Raw genomic sequence first — 21,800 nt, forward strand, 5'->3', positions numbered from 1 at the left:
CAGATTAGCTAATCCGCTGAGTAATCCCTGGTCCTTCAACTACCTTTAAAAAAGTGAATCAATCTTTTGTCATGAGCTCCAGTTTGGATCACAAGCCATATCCAATTGCTGTTTTATGTTCCAAAGCAGGGTGTGGTACAGGGTGCTATTGTTAGTCAAATAAACTCTTTTGCAACAAATGTCCATGTTTTTGCTATTCACTACCAATTATCAACCCAAAGATCTATACAGAATGCTTTCAACTTGTGAACTTTAATGATGAAAACACCGATTGGCAGATAAAGTTATTATAATGTTGAATAAGATTCCATTGAATAGTTTCAATTATAAGCAACAATGTCCAAGACGCTGAAAAGTTTCAAAAACTTAAACAAAATTACATCATATATTTCGAATGTAAGCCACATTGTGAACAATAATGTTTGTTGATGATTATAAATAATATCTAAGGAATGATTAGGGCTGATGTGTTGCAGTTGCAGGAAGTGGTTGCATTGTAAGCATGCTGATAACACGGAGGGTGGAAGTGTATTACTGCACTCGTATTGATAACGTTTGCTGTTTTGGATTTCATTCAGCTTTGTACACAGTGGCTTGCAACTCAAGGTCAAATCCAGTGACAGATCACAGTAAAACCTCTCATCTCAGTAATTTAATATCATAAGTCTTGCTGGAATAAGTGAATGTGCAAGTTTTTAAAAGTGAACAATGCCTTTCAATAATTCCCATGCACAAGAGTTGTTGAAGCCTTATAGAGGTACTTCACGAATTTAAACTCAAATGGTAATATGCTTCATACTGGATGGTTTAATGGAGTGCTTTACCCTTTGATGTAGGGACGTGCAGATTATTCCAAGAGTGTGCAAGAAAAGGGTAACTAAAGTGGAGGCTTCTGTTGATTTTTGATGAGCTGAACACCTTTTTTTTGCAGGCAAGGTGTCAGGCCATGAATGTGTACTTGGCAGGGCACTGAAAACATGTACCAATCAACTGGCTGGAGGAAATCTTCAATCTCTCGCTGCTGCAGTTGGAGGTTCCTACCTGCTTCAAGAGCGTATCAATCATACTGGTGTCCAAGAAGAGCAGGGTGAGCTGCCTTAATGACCATCACCCAGTAGCCCTCACATCTACTGTGATGATATGTTTTGAGAGGTTGGTCATGGCTAGAATTAACTCCTGCATGAGCAAGAACCTGGAGCCACTGTAATTTGCTTACTGCCACAACAGGTCTGCAGTGGATACAATCTCACTGGCTCTCCACTCAGCCCTGGACTACTAGGACAACAGCATTACCTATGCCAGGCTGTTGTTTATTGATTACAGCTCAGCGTTCAACACCATCATACCCTCAGTACTGATGAACAAACTTCAAAAGCTGGGCCTCTGTATCTCCCTCTGCAACTGGATCCTTGACTTCCTTGTTGGGAGACCACAGTCAGTTCATGTTGATAAAAATATCTCCTCCTTACTGACAAGCAACACGGACACACCTCAAGGGTACACGCTTAGCCCATTCCTCTACTCTCTCTATATTCATGCCTGCGTGGCTAGCCACCTTTCAAATGGTATCTATAAACTCATCGATGACAGAGCTGCCTTTGGCTGAATATCAGATGGTGACAAGGAGTCATAAGGCCATAAGGCATAGGACCAGAATGAGGCCATTCAGCCCATTGAGTCTGCTTTACCATTCCATCATGGCTGATCCTGGATCCGACTCAACCCCATACATGTGCCTTCTCACCATAACCTTTGATGCCCTGACCAATCAGGAATCTATCAATTTCCACTTTAAATATACCCATGGTCTTCGCCTCCACAGCTGTATGTGGCAGTGCATTCCACAGATTTGCTTTTCTCTGACGTCTGGCTAAAAAATATCCTCCTTACCTCTGTTCTAAAGGGTCACCCCTCAAATATACGGCTGTGGTCTCTAGTTCTGTACACACCCACCATAGGAAACATCCTCTCCACATCCACTCTGTCTAGTCCTTTCAACATTTGTTAGGTTTCAATGAGATCCCCCTCCCCATAGTTTTCTAAATTCCAGTGAGTACAGGCCCAAAGCTGCCAAACACTCCTCCTATGTTAACCCCTTCATTCCTGGAATCATCCTCGTGAACCTCCTCTGGATTCTCTCCAATGACAACACATCCTTTCTGGCATACAGGAGTGAGTTAAATTGGCTGGTCAAGCAGTGTCGCAGCAACATGCTTGCACTCAAAGTCAGTAAGATCAAGGAATTAACTGTGGACTTCAAAAAGGGGAAGTCGCGAGAACGCACACCTGTCCTTATCGACGCATCTGTAGTAAAAAGGGTGAGCGGTTTCAAATTCCTGGGTGTCAACATCTCTGAAGAACTATCTTGTTTAGCCTACCCAGTATTGAGGACACTTTCAAGAAGGCAGCATCCATCATAAAGGATCCTCAGCATCCAGGGCATGCCCTCGCCTTATTACTATCATTGGGGAGGTGGTACGACATCCTGAATATGCAAACTCAGTGTTGAGGAACAGCTTCTTCTCCTCTAACCTCTCATTTTTGAACCATCCATGAACCCTACCTCTCTATTTTTCCCTCTTTTTGCATTATTTGTTTATTTTTATATAGTATATTTTTATTGTACATACCTGGTAATTTTTATGCCTTGTACTGTACTGTTGCCACAAAGCAAAAAATTTGACAACAAATGTCACTGATAATAAATCTGATTCTGATTTTGACTCTGATTAGATAATTAGAGAATCACAGTGTTTAACATTTTAAAAGGCCTTAACAACCTATGGGACAAAATTGTTCAAAATTGGACAGTTACCCTGGGCTACAAAGGACAAAAAATAAATCGGTAACAAAAAAGTTGATTTATTTTATGAGGTCATGAAGTGCACAAAATTCAGGTTATCAGCTTTGTCCTTCAGCTTCTGCCTCATTCTCATAATTAAAAATTGATGTGTCATTAATTCAAAAGGGATGTACACTTTTGGAAAGCTTTTGAAACTATAAGTGCTGATGCTGTGTGCCTTCACTGCAATTGAACCTGATGTTTAAATTTAATTTCTGGCACATCGATGTGCCAAGACCATTGCTTCCTGCACCAGCAGCATTGGGATCCCACACACTGCAAAACTGAGCTGGGGAGCCTTTACTCTCATTTCCTTTGTAAAAACACATTCCTGTTTTCTTTTGCCCTTTACAGACCCCCTAGAATTTTCCTCCTTTTATCTTAAATTTTGGAAGGTCATTAGATAAAGGAGTAGCTTTAAAGATGGAAAGAGCAGGAAAACAAAATTACAGTAGAACATTCCAATGCAGAGTGAACAATGACGCACACTCTCCTAACTAGAAAGTAAATTGTCTGGCACTGATTCAGTAAAATGGGATTGGTGATGCTCAGGGCAAAAATATGGTAACTGCCTAGATAATAGACAAAAGACAATAGACAGTAGGTGCTGGAATAGGCCATTCGGCCCTTCTAGCCAGCACCGCCATTCACTGTGATCATGGCCGATCATACACAATCAGTACCCCGTTCCTGCCCTCTCCCCATATCCCTTGACCCCGCTATCTATAAGAGCTCTATCTAACTCTCTCTTGAATGCATCCAGAGACTTGGCCTCCACTGCCTTCTGGGGCAGAGCATTCCACATATCCACCACTCTCTGGGTGAAAAAGTTTTTCTGCATCTCTGTTCTAAATGGCCTACTCCTTATTCTTAAACTGTTGCCTCTAGTTCTGGACTCACCCATCAGCGGGAACATGCTTCCTGCCTCCAGTGTGTCCAATCCCTTAATAATCTTATATGTTTCAATCAGATCCCCTCTCATCCTTCTAAATTCCAGTGTATACAAGCCCAGTCGCTCCAATCTTTCAACATATGACAATCCTGCCATTCCGGGAATTAACCTTGTGAACCTACGCTGCACTCCCTCAATAGCAAGAATGTCCTTCCTCAAATTTGGAGACCAAAACTGCACACAATGCTCCAGGTGGGGTCTCCAGGGCCCTGTACAGCTGCAGAAGGACCTCTTTACTCCTATACTCAATTACTCTTGTTATAAAGGCCAGCATGCCATTAGCTTTCTTCACTGCCTGCTGTACCTGCATGCTTGCTTTCATTGACTGTTGTACAAGAACACCTAGATCTTGTTGTACTTCCCCTTTTCCTAACTTGACTCCATTTAGATAGTAATCTGCCTTCCTGTTCTTGCCACCAAAGTGGATAACCTCACATTTATCCACATTAAACTGCATCTGCCATACATTTGCCCACTCACCCAACCTGTCCAAGTCACCCTGCATTCTCATAACATCCTCCTGACATTTCACACTGCCACCCAGCTTTGTGTCATCGGCAAATTTGCTAATGTTACTTTTAATCCCTTCACCTAAATCATTAATGTATATTGTAAACAGCTGCGGTCCCAGCACCGAACCTTGCGGTACCCCACTGGTTACAGCCTGCCATTCTGAAAAGGACCCGTTAATCACAACTCTTTGTTTCCTGTCAGCCAGCCAATTTTCAATCCATGTCAGTACTCTGCCCCCAATACCATGTGCCCTAATTTTGCCCACTAATCTCCTATGTGGGACTTTATCAAAAGCTTTCTGGAAGTCCAGATACACTACATCCACTGGCTCTCCCTTGTCCATTTTCATAGTTACATACTCAAAAAACTCCAGAAGATTAGTCAAGCATGATTTTCCCTTCATAAATCCATGCTGACTCGGACTGATCCTTCTACAAATGTGTCGTAATTTCCTCTTTTATAATTGACTCCAGCATCTTTCCCACCACTGACGTTAGGCTAACCGGTCTATAATGCCCTGTTTTCTCTCTTCCTCCTTTCTTGAAAAGTGGGACAACATTAGCCACCCTCCAATCAGCAGGAACTGTTCCTGAATCTATAGAACATTGGAAAATGATTACCAATGCGTCCATGATTTCTAGAGCTACCTCTTTAAGTACCCTGGGATGCAGACCATCAGGTCCCGGGGACTTATCAGCCTTCAGACTCAACAGTCTATCCAACACCGTTTCTTGCCTAATATAAATTTCCTTCAGTTCATCCTTTACCCTAGTTCCTTTGGCCACTATTACATCTGGGAGATTGTTTGTGTCTTCCCTAGTGAAGACAGATCCAAAGTACCTGCTCAACTCATCTGCCATTTCCTTGTTCCCCATAATAAATTCACCCGTTTCTGTCTTCAATGGCCCAATTTTGGTCTTAACTTTTTTTTGCTATTCACATACCTAAAGAAGCTTTCACTATCCTCCTTTATATTCTTGGCTAGTTTACATTTGTACCTAATTTTTTCTTGGCGTATTGCCTTTTTTGTTATCTTCTGTTGCTCTTTAAAAGCTTCCCAGTCCTCCGGTTTCCCGCTCATCTTTGCTATGTTATACTTCTTCTCTTTTATTTTTATACTGCCCTTTACTTCCCTCGTCAGCCACGGCCGCCCCTTACTCCCCTTAGGATCTTTCTTCCTCTTTGGAATGAACCGATCCTGCACCTTCTGCATTATTCCCAGAAATACCTGCCATTGTTGTTCCACTGTCTTCCCTGCTAGGGTATTGTTCCATTGAACTTTGGCCAGCTCCTCCCTCATAGCTCCATAGTTCCCTTTGTTCAACTGTAATACTGATACATCCGATTTTCCCTTCTCCTTCTCAAATTGTAGGTTAAAACATATCATATTATGGTCACTACCTCCTAATGGTTCCTTTACCTTGAGGTCCCTGATCAAATCCAGTTCATTGCACAACACTAAATCTAGAATTGCCTTCTCCCTGGTAGGCTCCAGTACAAGCTGTTCTAAAAATCCATCTCGGAGGCACTCCACAAACTCCCTTTCTTGGGGTCCAGTACCATTCTGATTCTCCCAGTCTACCTGCATGTTGAAATCCCTCATGACAACTGTATCATTACCTTTGCGACATGCCAATTTTAACTCTTCATTCAACTTACACCCTACATCGAGACTGCTGTTTGGGAGCCTGTAGATAACTCCCATTAGGGTCTTTCTACCCTTAGAATTTCTCAGTTCTATCCATACTGACTCTACATCCCCTGATTCTATGTCCCCCCTCGCAAGGGACTGAATATCATTCATCACCAACAGAGCCACCCCACCCCCTCTGCCAGTCAGTCTGTCCTTTCGAGAAGGTGTATATCCTTGAATATTCATTTCCCAGGCCCTGTCCGCTTGAAGCCATGTCTCAGTTATTCCCACAACATCGTACTTGCCAATTTCCAACTGATCCTCAAGCTCATCTACTTTATTCCTTATACTTTGTGCATTCATATATAATACTTCTAATTTGTTACTCCCCTCTCCTTTCATATCAATTCCTATTTAACTTGGCCATACAGTATGATCTCTTCTTGAGCTTTCTACTCCATTGATTCTTTTGTCCTTTTTAACTTTTCTTATTTTCACTTTCCCTTTAACTCCATCCTTATATTTCCAGTTCATCCCCTCCCCCCCCTCCCCCACTACTTAGTTTAAACACATCCATGTTGCAGTGGCAAACCTGTCTGCCAGAATGCTGGTCCCCCGCCTATTAAGGTGCAACCCGTCATTTAGACGTCAAGATGTGATCATTTAGAGTTACTGCAGAGCTTTGACTGAACATTGTCTGAAGTGATTCATCTTTATGTGTCCAAAGCAATTTTTTTCTCACTCATCATCCCACCAGCCGTCACCTTGATGAGATCTTTTTCTTTTGTCTCCCCTTTTGGAGCACAAGTTGTAGAGTGGGTACGGAATCAGATGAAACTGTCCTGATTAAAACTGTTATTGGGCTCTCCCAGTGCAAACAGGTATTTGTGGTGCTATATTGGATTAGGATCCCTCTCCGAGAAGTGTCTGCATCCCTTTTGTTTGTTGCCCCAGTTCCCTACAACATCTCACCATTAGCATTGAAATTACTCCTAACCCTCTAATCTCACTTCTGACCACCTGATCTAATTTCCGATCCTTAGATTTCACTCCTGATCCCACATAATTTCACTGCTCGCCTTTAGATCTCATTTGCAAACTCCTTTAATATCATTCCCAACTCTTTGCCCTTTCCTGATCTCCAATCTGATCTCACACTTCTAATCCCCTAATTTGACTTTTTATTGTACCTTGACCTTGACCTCATTTACAGCACTCCTCCCTACTGTCAATGTCCTGTAATCTCATGCCCAGCTGTACTCTCATCGCTGGCAACCCTCTGATCTCAGTCCAAATCCTCCAAAATTACACTTGCAGCTCATACCCCAATCTCACTTCCAAACCTCCAGCGTCACTTCTAATAACTCCAAAACCTCCTTGATCTTACCCCTAACCTCGCCACTCTTGACTCTATTCTGATTTCAAAGTTCAAAGTTCGAAGTACATATATTAACATAGTATGCGCGCAGTGTACAACCTTGAGATCTGTGTTGTTGCACAAAACAAAGAAACACCATAGAATCCATTGAAAGAAAGCCCCCAGACAAGAAGACCATCAGATGTGTGAAAGAAAAACAACAAATCATGCGAACAGCAAAAAGCAAACAAATAATACACAAAATATTAAACGTCCAACCATAGAGTTCACAAAGAGATTCCGCAGCCATGAGCCACCAAGGCAAGTAAAGCCAGTCCAGGAGGCAATCACTGCCAATTCCCTAATCTCACTCCCAACCTTCTGATCTGATGAGTGAACCCATCCCAATGTCAGTCCCAACGTTCCAAACTGACTCATGACGCATGCTGATCTCACTCTCAACCCAGCGATCTCACTCATAGACCCCCCACACCTGACACTCTGATCTAATTCCTAAACTTACCTTGATTTCACTACCATATCTCCATTCTTAGTCGGCACCCTATAGCTGTTTCACTGCTGAAGCTCTGAGCTCGTGACTGACCACCTCTAATCTTGCATCAAATCCCTCTGACATTGTCCCGGATGATTCCTCCCCACTCTCCATGTTGTTCACAGCCCTCTCTACCTTGGTTCTTAGCCTCCACCAATCAGGTCCCCCACAGCTCCTACCCTTCATCTCATTCCCAATACCTTGTTGAAAACCTTCCAAAAGACACCACATTTACTGCCTTTCCCCCATTCTCTTGTCTTAATGCATCCTCAAAAAAATTTCTCACACATGATTTCCCTTTTGTAGGTTAATGCTGACTTTGTCTGATCCCGTCACAGTTTTCCAAAAGCTCCGGTATTGAATTTTATTATTAAAGATTTTTTAAAAGAGTGGGCTTATATTGGCTACACTCCAAACCATAGGAACTGACCCGGAGTTTAAAGAATGCTGGAAAATTACTACTAATGATCCACTATTTCTACAGCTCCTTTCTTAAGTACTTTAGGATGTACACCATCAGGCACTTGGGATTTATTAGCCTTAATTCCTATCAATTTCCTTAACACCATTTCCCTACTAGTGCTGATTTCATTCCGTTCTTCCCTCTCACAGTTTGATGGCAACAGAAATAATGTAAAATAAGGATCTTTATTTAATCTTATTACTTTGAATTACCACTTCTTTTATGATATATGTAATTTCAATTAAGAAAAGTAACTTGATTCTTGTTACTTATACAGAAACATTAGAATAAACTCTGTTTATTGTTGATCTTCTGTTTCCATTGTCTTCCTGTTTAATTGTTAAAATCTTTTTGCTCAGATTAATTTCTGAGAAGGAGTCAAACAAGTACAAAATATGGGGAGGAATTAGTTATTAATAATCTTTATCATTATCTATGTTTCTCATTTTCCATGCTGATGAACTATCTTTGGACAAAAGCAATTTGAAAGCTTTTTCATAAATAGAATCTACATCTCATTATACTTGACTGAAGAGAAAATAAGGAAGATGAAACTGGACATAGAGGAAGAGAAGACAAAGAGAAAAGTAAAGAAATGTTAATGGCAAAGTGCAGCAAAGAATCAAATCTGGAGAGTCAGAAGCAGAAAAATCAAAGCAAGTAACAGCAGCACACAAGTTGAGAGACCGATCATCCTCCCTAATTTCCCAGGGGTAATTTTAAATTTGGACAATTTTTTTTAAAACAGATGATATTAGTTTAACTGGCTGCTTGAATTCAGGAATATGGATAACAGCGACAAAACAGTATTTATTTTATACTATTGCCAAAATAACACATGCCAGAAGATTAGCCAATATTTAATAAAACTGCAGCAATATTGATACTTGAGGTAATTCCATGCCATTCCTAAATGGAAATTGAATCCATGAACACTATCTTACTTTTTAAAAAATATATATTACTTCTGTTTTTGTACTATTTTTAATCTATTTAATATATATATACTGCAATTGATGTACTTATTTATTTATTTTCTTTCTATATTATCATGTATTGCAATTAACTGCTGTTGACAAGTTTCACGACACATGCCAGAGATAACAAACCAGGTTCTGATTCTGAATTAGAACAGATTTTTAAAGTCTATGAACAATGTAAATTTGTTGCTAATAATGAGCCAATGGTTCCTGGCCAACACAAGGAAATCTGCAGATGCTGGAAATGCATTCCACCAGCATTTTGTGTGGGTTCCTGCCCGAAGTTTGTACTGTTAGGGTTTAAGTTAGTTCTTCAAAATCCTTCCTTCTAACCTATATCTACAAACTTTGTATATATTGAGTCTGTACAAAAGCAGATGTCATCAACCTTTCAGAGTAAGAAGGAATTCTCAAACACAAAAAAGAAGGAAATAGAAAAGACAATATGTTAGCTCAGGGAACTTGAGGCAATGTCTCTACTTAACAAAGAAAATGTACATTAGTAACCACAGAGCAACACAATATGATTGATTTGATCAACTGGTCTAAATGATTACTGTAATGTCAGGTTATTCTGGGCAATCTCTTTGTGCATTTGACTGGTGAGTACATCTGCCTCTTTAGACTGCTGATTGATCAGCTGCTTTCCTTCCTTTGTCTTTTCCTATTTAGTTAAATCCTATAGGCACCAATGATTTAGACTGACTAAATCTATAATGGACACTCTGCACAGAGTACTGGTATGTAGATCAGCTGCTTCAGCTATTGGCTAGCACTGAAGAGTATTGCATTAAGAATGATGGTTAGGAACTACATTGAAGGGAGTCAATCAATGACACTAAATTAGTTTGACTAAATAAATGGAGGGTGTAAAAAGGAAAAAGCTGCTGGTTAGTTGTCTGTCTAAAGAGTCTGTCAACACTTTGGGTCATGATAGGAGATCAGCAGGAACCAGGATAACCATAGGAGCAGCCCTTCCACCTTTCCTACTAATCACCCAACTGAAAATCGAAAAATGGCACATGAGGGAAATCTGCAATAAAATCAGGAAAAACTACAAACATTTTGGCAGCATTGTGAAAAGATTAGCACTTTAATATTTCAGATCGAATGTCTTCCATCTGAGGAGAATTTCATCTGAATAGCTTATTTGCATGAATCAAAAGATGATACTGATGGCAAACTGGCATTTGTGTGTTTGCATCTACCTGCTTTAGGTCCTGCTGTGCTGCATCATTGAATATAATAATCTGACCTTTTTAGAGACCTTTGTTCAGATTAGGTTTGTAATTAATGTGCTGTTCCACACAAAGAAACAGGATTACTAGCCTGATGATGAGATGACTGGCAGAAGAATTCACTGCCATTGAATTTAAGGATCCTGGGACCATTAAGCTTTTTTCCTCATGTAGAGGATGGTGGAACACAGTGCCACAAGGGTTAGTTAAGATGATCAGCATGGTGGCTTAAAGTGGAATATGGATGCAAACGTAAGACAGAGAGGAAAGGAAAAATGTGTTGAACAGACTGAGGCAAGGTGGGAAGAAGCTCCTAAGTTGCAAAACCATTGGCATTGACTTGTTGGGCTGGAAGGCCTTTTGATGTAACATTTTAGTTACGTTTCCTCCATTGACCCCCATGCTCAAAACCAGCTGTGGATTTCTGTACATCCTGGCCGTTTTCTTTAAAACGAAAGCATTATGTATCATGTCCATGATGGGCAAACACAGGCTATTCTTCCTCCCAGTGCATTCCTGGAATACACAGAATTGTAGCAAGTTTTGGGGTTAGCACATATAGCAATTAACTAAACTGACTTCAGCCACTAACTTCAGATCCAAATATGCACTGAAGATTAAATCTAAAATGCAACTCAGGACAGTAGAATGTAGACCAGAGAGACCAGGAACCAGGCACCTAAGGTTACATCCACACTACTCCGGATAAATCCGTAACCGAAGCTTTTTCTCTTCGCTTTTACTCTCCGTCCACACTAAAACGGCGTTTTCCTCCCCTGACAATGGAGCTTTTCAGAAACGCTTTCCAGGGTGGGTTATTTTTGAAAACGCTGCTCGGGCAGATCACTGTGGACGGGGTAACTGGAGACTTCTGAAAATGCTGTCAGACGGCAGCGTGCTATTTCATTGTTTTCTTGAATGCATCCTAACAATTTCAGAACAGACAGCAATGAGACTGAAGCCAGAAGAGTTAGAAATGTACTCACCAAACACTTAGACCCATAACTTACTGAATAAATAAGAACTCTGCCCTCACTTTGCCCTGTTTTCTGTCCTTGCTCGTATGAAGGTGGTCTACCTATTTAATCAAGTACTTCTCTGACAATAGATGTGTAACAGCCTAATGTAACATTGTATGGAAATACAAGATAACACTGATGCAGACATGTTTTATACATTTAACAAGGTGCTTTATCAATGCAACAGAGTTAGTCAATTTTTCAATGTCCGTCATCTGCTGGGTCAATCTGTCCGTGAACTCCCTGTCGGTTGCCTCCGTACGCTCCAGTATTTGTGTTTTTTTAGTTTTAAGTTCTCCTACGCGAGAGCCAACAGCTGTCCATTGTTTTAAGTTTTTCTAGTCTGTAACTGCACAAATGTGCACTTTTACGGCAAGATTCGACACCAAACATGTTGCATGCGCAGTAGGAGGAGATTTGCCAAAATCTCTGTTTCATTGTGGGTAGAGATATTTTCAAAAATGCATAGTGTGGATGCTTATCATTTTTACGCGAAACCTGTGTTTTCAAAATTATCTGGTCTAGTGTAGATGTAGCCTAACTGATTGTCTACGTATGCACGAATTCAATCAACTTCCCATTGCATATATACGACAGTAATTAACACTTATTTTGGGTGTATTGCTGGGAAGACTCAGGCTGTTGAAAATGATACATATATCATTCAAAGAAACATTGTAAACATGAACTTGTTTTAATGGCCCTGAATTTCCTTTGATATTTAGCATATAAAATGTTGTGTAATGCTGGGTCAAGCAGCCCTTGCTCCGAAAGGGGTCTCTCTCTCTCTCTCTCTCTCTCTCTCTCTCTCTCTCTCTCTCTCTCTCTCTCTCTCTCTCTCTCTCTCTCTCTCTCTCTCTCGTCACTTGCTCCAATACTGCAATTTGAGAGGGAGAAGCATAACGCACGTGATTCAGTGTCACAATGGAATAAAAGGAATTACAGAGGCATGAGAAAGAACCTTGCCCAGGTGGATTGGAGGAGGATACTGGCAGGGATGATGGCAGAACAGCAATGGCTGAAGTTTCTGGGAATAGTTCACAAGGCGTAGGATAGATATGAACAACAGAGGAAGAAGTTCTCAAATGGCAGGGGTAGGGAACCATGGCTGACAAGCGAAGTTAAGGACTGCATAAAAGCCAAGTGTAACCCCTGGGTCACCTCAGGCATCGCTCAAACTCGTTCTCGTCTAGGGGGAGCAGCCTTCGGCCCCGCCAAACTGGGTAATCAGCTGGTGTGGATGCTGTGTGATGTCCCCGCCTCGCCCAAAAACAGACAGTACACCTTATGCGATTAAATGAGTACAATTTATAAAGAGTACTATAACTAAGCGATTACTAACGATACAGTATATATGAATAAGAGAAAAAAAAAAGAAAAGGCGCCAAACTTATCAAAGTCCAAACCACTTCGTGCACAATCGTTGGAGCTCAATTACTGAAGTCTTCTGGTATTCGATCCCCTCCGAACTCCTCGACCCGCCTCCTGGGACCCCCACGGTGGTCGACCAGACGCTCCACACTCCTCTGTCTCCCTCTCCTCTCCTCATCGAAACCCTTGGGCCGGGGACCCCCACGGTGGTCCGTTCTGTCGCCCAGCTTCCAGCATCCCGTCCTCTCTCTCTCACTCCATCGCACCGACTCCCCAAAAGCCCCGCCAACAATCAGTTTACAGTCCCAAACAAGCTTCCAGCACTTATCATAACAAAGAACCTTGCATTCCTACTATTAATACAGGCGCCAGCATTCCTACTTGTAACAAAACAAAGACGCCATTTTGATTACATACACAGTAACAAAGAAAAAGAAAAAAACCCTGTTACACTAGGAAAGGGCATATAAGGTAGCAAAAGTGAATGGGAAGTTGGATGATTGGGAAGCTTTTAAAATCCATCAAAAGGCAACTAAGAAAGCTATAAGAAGGGAAAAGATGAAATATGAGAGCAGACTAGCCAACAGTATAAAGCAGGTTACCAGACTTTTTTCAGTTATATAAAGAGTAAAAGGGAGGTGAGAGTTGATATTGGACCACTGGAAAATGATGCTGGTGAGGTAGTAATGGAGAACAAAGAAATGGCAGATGAATTTGATGGGTACTTTGCATCTATATTCACTGTGTAAGACACTAGCAGTGTGCCAGATATCCTGAGTGTCAGGGAGCAGGAGAGAGTGCCATTGCTATTACAAAGGAAAAAGTGCTAGGCACACGCAAAGGTCTTAAGGTGGATAAGTCACCTGGACCAGGTGGACTACATCCCAGAGTCCTGAGAGCGGTTGCTGCAGAGATAATGGATGCATTGGTCATGATCTTTCAAGAATCACTTGATTCTGGCATGATCCCAGAGGACTGGAAGATTGCAAATGTCACTCCAACTCTTTAAGAAGGTAAGAGGCAAAAGAAAGGAAATTATAGGCCAGTTAGCCTAACCTCAGTGTTTGGGAAAGTGTTGGAGTCTATTATTAAGGATGAGGTTTCGAGGTACTTCAGAATCAGAATCAGAATCAGAATCACGTTTATCATCACCAGCATGTGACGTGAAATTTAAATAAGTCAAAGTCAGCACGGTTTCTGTAAAGGGAAATCTCGCCTGACAAATCTGTTAGAATTCTTCAAAGAAGTAATAAGCAGGGTGGACAAAGGAGAAGCAGTGACGTCATTTACTTGGATTTTCAGAAGACGTTTGAGAATTTGCCATACGTAAGAATGCTTAACAAGATAAAATCCTATGGCGTTACAGGAAAGATACTGGCATGGATAGCAGAATGGCTGACAGGCAGGAGGTAGCGAGTGGGAATAAAAGGAACCTTTTCTGATTGGCTAATGGTGTTCCTTAGGGGTCAGTATTGGGACTGCTGCTTTTCACATTGTTTTTCAATGATTCAGATAACGGAATTGATGGCTTTGTGGCAAAGTTTGCAGGTGGAGGGGTAGGTAGTGCTGAGGAAGTATTGCGATTGCCGCAGGACTTAGACAAATTGGAAGTATGGGCAAAAAAGTGGCAGATGGAATACAATGTTGGGAAATGTATGGTAATGTATTTTGGTGAAAGGAACAATAGTGTGGATTATTATCTGAATGGGGAGAAGGTTGAAACACCAAAGGTGCAGAGGGACTTAGAAGTCCTTGTGCAAGACTCCCAGAGGGTTAATATACAGGTTGAGTCTGTAGTAAAGAAGGCAAATGCAACGTTGGCATTTATTTCAAGGGAAGTAGAATATGAAGGCAAGGAGATAATGCTGAGACTTTATTAGACACCAGTCAGACCACACTTGCAGTATTGTCAACAATTTTGGGCCCTATATATCCGAAAGGATGTATTGTCATTGGAGAGAGTCAAGAGGAGGTTCACAAGGATGATTCCTGGAATGAAGGGATTAACATATAAGGAGCGTTTGGCAGCTTTGGGCCTGTAAACAATGGAATTCAGAAGAATGTGGGGCGATCTCATTGAAACCCAAATGTTGAAAGGACTAGATAGGGTGAACGTGGAGAGGATGTTTCCTATGTTGGGGGTATCCAGAACTAGAGGGCGCAGCCTTAAAATTGAGAGGACTCCTTTTAGAACAGAGGTAAGGAGGAATTTTTTAGCCACTGAGTACTGAACTTGTGAAATGCTTTGCCATAGACTGAGGTGGAGACCAAGTCCATGTGTGTATTTAAAGCAGAAGTTGATCATTTCCTGATCAGTCAGAGCAGAAAGGATATGTCAAGAAGGCAGATGTATGGGGTCTGGGATAAGCTATGATGGATTGATGGAGCAGACTTGACAGGCTGAATGGCCTAATTCTGCTTCTATGTCTTATAGTCTTATGGACTCCAGAAGCTGTCAGCTTATTTGTGATATTTTGCTGAATAAGGAGACCGCTTTATTCAACAAATAAAGCGGTCCACTCCTCTCTGGTGTCTTCATTCACGCAACAACAGGCTCTAACACTGAAAGGTGTATGAGTTATCTGCAGGGCAGTATGTTTCCACCTGAATGCACACCAGTGAGAAATAACAACACCCAAATGAATGTAAGATGGCTCCATGTAAGCTGATTTGAGGTGACTAATAGTTGATGGTCCTGTAGAATAGTGCTGGCTCTCAGCTATGTGTAGCTCCGTTTGTTCAACCTTTTCTTGCGTATCTGATTTAACTTGGAGTCAGCTGCCAATCCTGCTCTATTGTCTGTCTCGCTATTAAACTTACCGGCCTGCAGTGACTTGATGAAGAGATGGTGCAGAAGAAAATGGGCGCTTTATCTATTTTACTCTGTTTAGTGACTTTAGTTGATTGTTAGTATTCTATGATGTTTTTAACCACACTTATTTGCTTTTATTTTACAATTCACAAAATTTTGAAGTTAATTTATCCTTTTTAATCAGTTCTTCAAAAGCCTTTGAGAGCAGTGAGTTGTTAAAGGCTGATTGGGATTTTTCAGGGCAGAGCCTTAGGACAAGGCCCCTTTTGGAATTTTGTCCCTTTTTTTTACTTCTTAAAGGTATATTCTGAAGTGATTGAAAAAAGTTGGGGGTGGGTGGGGTGGGTCAGAGATTTTGCTTCACCTTCCTCACTCCCCTATCCATTAAAGATGACAGCGTGTTGGTGGGCACTGTGTGTGACGAGGCTGGACAGTGGCTTGGATCCAGGTTGATATGGGTCACATCAGCTTGAGACAGCCTATGCTGTAGCAACGTTGAATGATCGGTCCCCCAAAAAAATCCCTCAATCTAAATTTAAGTACATTGCAGGTCATATCAAAACCTGTATTATTATTTTCTTTCTGGAGATAATTATTTTGTAGGCATAAAGTCAGAAATTTCTTCACATCTCACTCTTGCTGACCTATTTGTCCACATAGCAATCCCATTTATCCATATTGTCAAACATGCTTTGCACTTTTTCTAACCGTAACACCATGCTTTGCATTTTTTTTTAATTTTGTACTTCCTCTATGTATTTATGCATGGAGTGATCTGTCAGGGGTGGATGCAAATTAAAGCATTTCACTGCATCTCACCACATGTGACAATTATAAATCAGCTTGTCTATTTACAAATTTCTGTGCCTTGCCAATTTTAGTTTCTGTCTAAGGTTCTTGAATGTAGTACTTGCATGAAGAAAATGCAAGCCATTTGATAAGGTACCCCATGCAAGGCTCATTGAGAAAGTAAGGAGGCATGGGATCCAAGGGGACATTGCTTTGTGGCTCCAGAATTGACTTGCCCACAGAAGGCAAAGTGTGGTTGTAGATGGGTCATATTCTGCATGGTGGTCGGTGACCAGTGGTGTGCCTCAGGGATCTGTTCTGGGATCCCTACTCTTCGTGATTTTTATAAATGACCTGGATGAGGAAGTGGGGGTATGGGTTAGTAAGTTTGCTGATGACACAAAGGTTGGGAGTGTTGTGGATAGTGTGGAGGGCTGTCAGAAGTTACAGCAGGACATTGATAGGATGCAAAACTGGGCTGAGAAGTGGCAGATGGAGTTCAACCCAGATAAGTGTGAAGTGGTTCATTTTGGTAGGTCAAATATGATGGCAGAATATTGCATTAATGGTAAGACTCTTGGTAGTGTGGAGATCAGAGGGATCTTGGGGTCCAAGTACATAGGGCACTCAAAGCTGTTGTGCAGGTTGACTTTGTGGTTAAGAAGGCATACGGTGCATTGGCCTTCATCAATCTCCACTGCACTCTGTCCACTCCCAATCACATTCTTCCTATGGTGTGGCAACCAGAAATATACACAATTCTCCAAGGTGCTTTATAAATAGTGCTTTATAGTAGTGTTTTATAAAGTTGCAAGGTAACATCCCAACTCAGAACATCTAAACCAAATTTATGGAGACAACCATGCCATATGCCTTCCTCACCATCTTTTCCATGGGATTAAGTTTAAGAGCCGAGAGGTAATGCTGCAGCTATATAGGACCCTGGTCAGACCCCACTTGGAGTACTGTGCTCAATTCTGGTCACCTCACTACAGGAAGGATGTGGAAACTATAGAAAGGGTGCAGAGGAGATTTACAAGGATGCTGCCTGGATCAGGGAGCATGCCTTATGAGAATAAGTTGAGTGAATTCGGCCTTTTCTCCTTGCAGCAATGGAGGATGAGAGGTGATCTGATAGAGGTGTACAAAATAATGAGAGGCATTGATCGTGTGGATAGTCAGAGGTTTTTTCCCAGGGCTGAAATGGCTTACACAAGAGTTTTAAGGTGCTTGGAAGTAGGAACAGAGGAGATGTCAGGGGTAAGTATCTTACACAGAGTTCTGAGTGTGTGGAATGGGCTGCCGGCGGCGGTAGTGGAGGCGGATACGATAGGGTCTTTTAAGAGTCTCCTGGATAGGTACATGGAGCTTAGAAAAACAGAGGGCTATGGGTGAGCCTAGGTAGTTCTAGGGTAAGAATGTGTTCAGCACAGCTTTGTGGGCTGAAAGGCCTTTATTGTGCTGTAGATTTTCTGTTTCTATGTTTCTAAAAAACATCTTTATCCAGAAGGTATGAAATCAGTGCAATTTTTTGGAACAGACAGCTGTGCAGGCCAAGTCATTGGGTATATTAAAGGCAGAGATTGATAGGTACTTGATTAATCGGGGTGTCAAATGTTATGGGGAGAAGGCAGTGGATAATAAACCAGTCATGATGGAATGGTGAAATCGATTTGAAGTGCAGTGTTAGAGTGATTTTTGGGTTTAGGACATATCCATTTAGCAATTGACTTTGGCTACCAGTCTCCACATCTGATAATGTATTGTGCATTTGATTTGGAGTACAGCTCTGAACAATGGGTTCCTAAAGCTGAGAATCCTGGTTAAAATTAATTTGGATGTCTGTGGTGTGGATGTGAATCAGGAGATGTGAAGGTTTTATGTGGTTTCAAAGAAAGCATTGTCCAAACATTGTAAATATGGAGTTGTCCTTTGCTGTTTGGCACATAAAATATTGAGCCCCACATTGGGCCAGCAGACTTTTCCACTGAAAGTGACTCCGTATGATGCCTGCTGTACCTTGTTTTGTCGAATAAAGACGCGGCTTCGTATCTACCAGTAATTTTCTCCAGTGACTTCATTCACATAACAACAGGCTGATTGTCTTAATTTTGCTCCTAGGTCTCATTGTCTTATGGTATCTGATTTTGCCAATGGATTCTGGGTATCAACAACACTCCCTATGGTAAAAATGTAAACCCAAGGTTCTCTAGAATTCTTACTTCTCATCTTAAAACTATGCCCTCTTTGATCATAGGAAAAAGATTTTGACTATTTGCCATATCAATGTCTCTCATTATCTTACATGCTTCTATCAGGTCACCCTTCAGTCTCCTTTGCTCCAAGGAAATTGAACTCAGACTATCCAATCTCCCTTCTTAACTAAACTCTTCCAAGAGGCCAACATTAAACCTGAATACAGAGATTCAGTACTAAACCTGGTTCTGACCATTCTGGTGAATCTCCTCTGCACTCTCTTCATAGAAAGAATCACATTCTTTCTATGGTGTGGCAACCAGAAATATACACAATTCTCCAAGGGTGTTCCAAATAGTGCTTTATAAAGCTGTGAGGTAACATCCCAAACCAAACTTATGAAGACAACCATGCTATATGCCTTCTTCACCATCTTTTCCACCTGTGTTGCCACATAGTGATAGATTTGGACACTTAGGCCTCTCTGTTCATCAACATTCCTTAGTGTCTCACCATTTAGTATATATGTTCCACCCTTACCTGACTTCTCCAAGGGTATCACCTTACACTTATTGGGTAAAATTTCATCTGTCAAAGCTAGGCCTCATTTGCATAACTGATCCATATCTTGCTGCATCTTTACACAACTTTCCTTGATATTCACAACATCACCAATTTTCTTGTCATCAATAAACGTACCAATCATATCTCTCGTACAAGTCATTAGTATATATCATAAACCACAAAGATTCCAGCACCAACCCCTGTTGCAGACTTCCAGTTAGGAAAACTTCCTTCTTCCACTATTACAGACACAAGAGATAATGCAGATGCTAGAAATCTAGAACAATGCACACAATATGCTGGAGGAGCTCTGCAGGACAGGCAGCATTATAGATGGAAATAAACAGTCGACATTTTGGGGCAAGACCCTTCATCATAATTCCTTGATCAGAGTCCCGATGAAAGGTCTCGGCACATTGTGTGCATTGCTTCTTTCACTATTTTCTGCTTCCTATCACTACCAGTTTTGAACCTAATTAGTCAGCTTGCCTTAGACCTCATGTTCATTGACCTGCTGGGCCAGCCTTTTGTGTGACACCTTGTCAAGTAGCTTACTAAAATTCATATGCACAACACCTAATTCCCTGCCTTCATCAATTTCCTTGGTTACCTCCTCAAAATACTCAATCAAATTAGTGAGACAGGACTTCCCCTTTATAAAGCCATGTTGACTATCCTGAATTATTATTCTTTCCAAATCCTGTCCCTGACAGTTTTCTCCAATAAGTACCCCTATCACCAAATATTTTGTCTGGCTTCTCTCTATTGCCTTTCTTAAATTAACTATCCTCCATCTACCAGCCTGCAGTGAATGAAGATGCAAAAAATCTCCATCGGGTCCTAGCAATCTCCTCCCTTATTTCTTATAGCTTTCTTGGATAGATTATCAACTTTAAAAAAATATTTATTTTGTTTGCAATATTTAAAGTAATAAAAGGTTACATGTTTTTGTGATCTTAAGCAGCAAGTTTTTGGAATAGAAAAGTGTAATGCAAACATTAGTGTTGAAAATTGCTGTTATTTTTTTCTACTCTGTATAAAATGATTGAAGCTACAAAGAGATGTTTTATTTAGGCTGGAAACATGCAGGAAAATTTTCAGTATGTTTCATTAAGTGAGAAGTAGGTTTACTAGACTGGTCTCAATAAAATACTACCAAAATTGACACACACCATGTGACATTGTCTTTATTAACATGACCTTCAAAACCTTTTAAACTGTAAATCTTGAAAATAAACGAGAATTCCTTTTGTCACACAGAAATGATAATCATTCTCTTAGCAGTAAAAAGGCTAATGATAAATTATATATTCCCAACCTATCAAAATCAATGAGCAATCAGAACAGGAGAATGGGAAATCTTCAAATAAATCATTGGATCTACTAAAACATATTTCCCAGCAACTGTTCAAAGGTGTAATTAAACTTCTTTAATTCTTCATGCTATTATATGGACTTACCTGATTTATCCACCAACATTATTTTATATCATTATCAACCTAACTGAATGAATTGAAGAATGTTCCACAGACCTTTAGCTGTAACACTACTTAATAGTAGGGTGACATATGGGTACATGGAGGCAAATTAATGATATATTAGTCTACTTTGATCTGGGACCTTCTGAATCTCCAATGTGTCTGCTACATATAGTCTACATTTTGGTAATGAAGTCATAGCAAAGATCTCCAACGTAACTACAGTTAACTAGGGTAATTGTCAATTACCAGTACTTTTGAAATAATAACAGATAGTAATTGCCCAGGGGCTCCGCAATAAGCTGCTACCAATTCAGGGTTTCCTGTCTGCCTCAAAAGATGCACGACTTCCTTTTGAACCTTGGAATGCAAACAACTCCAAGCAGAAGAACAAAGGTTTGATTCTAGCAGTTTCCATGTCTGAACCCAAATCAGCATTCAGTGCAGTGAGTAAGGTGACCCTTAGTCACTTAGCACTCAAGTGCCCTTACTCAATGTTTGAGATGGGCCTATATGACTGTGGCCAGAGTCAGAGGCAACAGCCTGTGTGGGTGGATGCTAGAACTCCTGAGCAGAGGCAGATGATTAAACCATTGCTTACTCATGACATAAGGAGAGTCCTTCTAATGAACCTACATCTAAGTTCAAGGATAAGACCATGAGATATAAGAGCAGAACTAGGCCATTCAGCTCATCAAATCTGCTCTGCCATTCCATCATGGCTGATCCTGGATCCCACTCAACCCCACACACCTGCCTTCTAACCATATCTTTTGATGCCTTGACCGATCAGGAAATGAACAACTTCTGCCTTAAATATACACATGGACTAGACCTCCACCGCAATCTGTGGCAGAGGATTTCACAGATTCACTACTATCTGACTAAAGAAATTTCTCCTTACTTCTGTTCTAAAGGGTCTTCCCTCAATTTTGAGACTGTGCCCTCTAATTCTGGATACCCCAGCATAGGAAACATCCTCTCCACATCCACCCCACCTGGTCCTTTCAATGTTTGGTAGGTTTTAATGAGATCCCCCC

This window comes from Hemitrygon akajei, chromosome 9 (genome assembly GCF_048418815.1).
Source record: "Hemitrygon akajei chromosome 9, sHemAka1.3, whole genome shotgun sequence".
NCBI lineage: Eukaryota > Metazoa > Chordata > Chondrichthyes > Myliobatiformes > Dasyatidae > Hemitrygon > Hemitrygon akajei.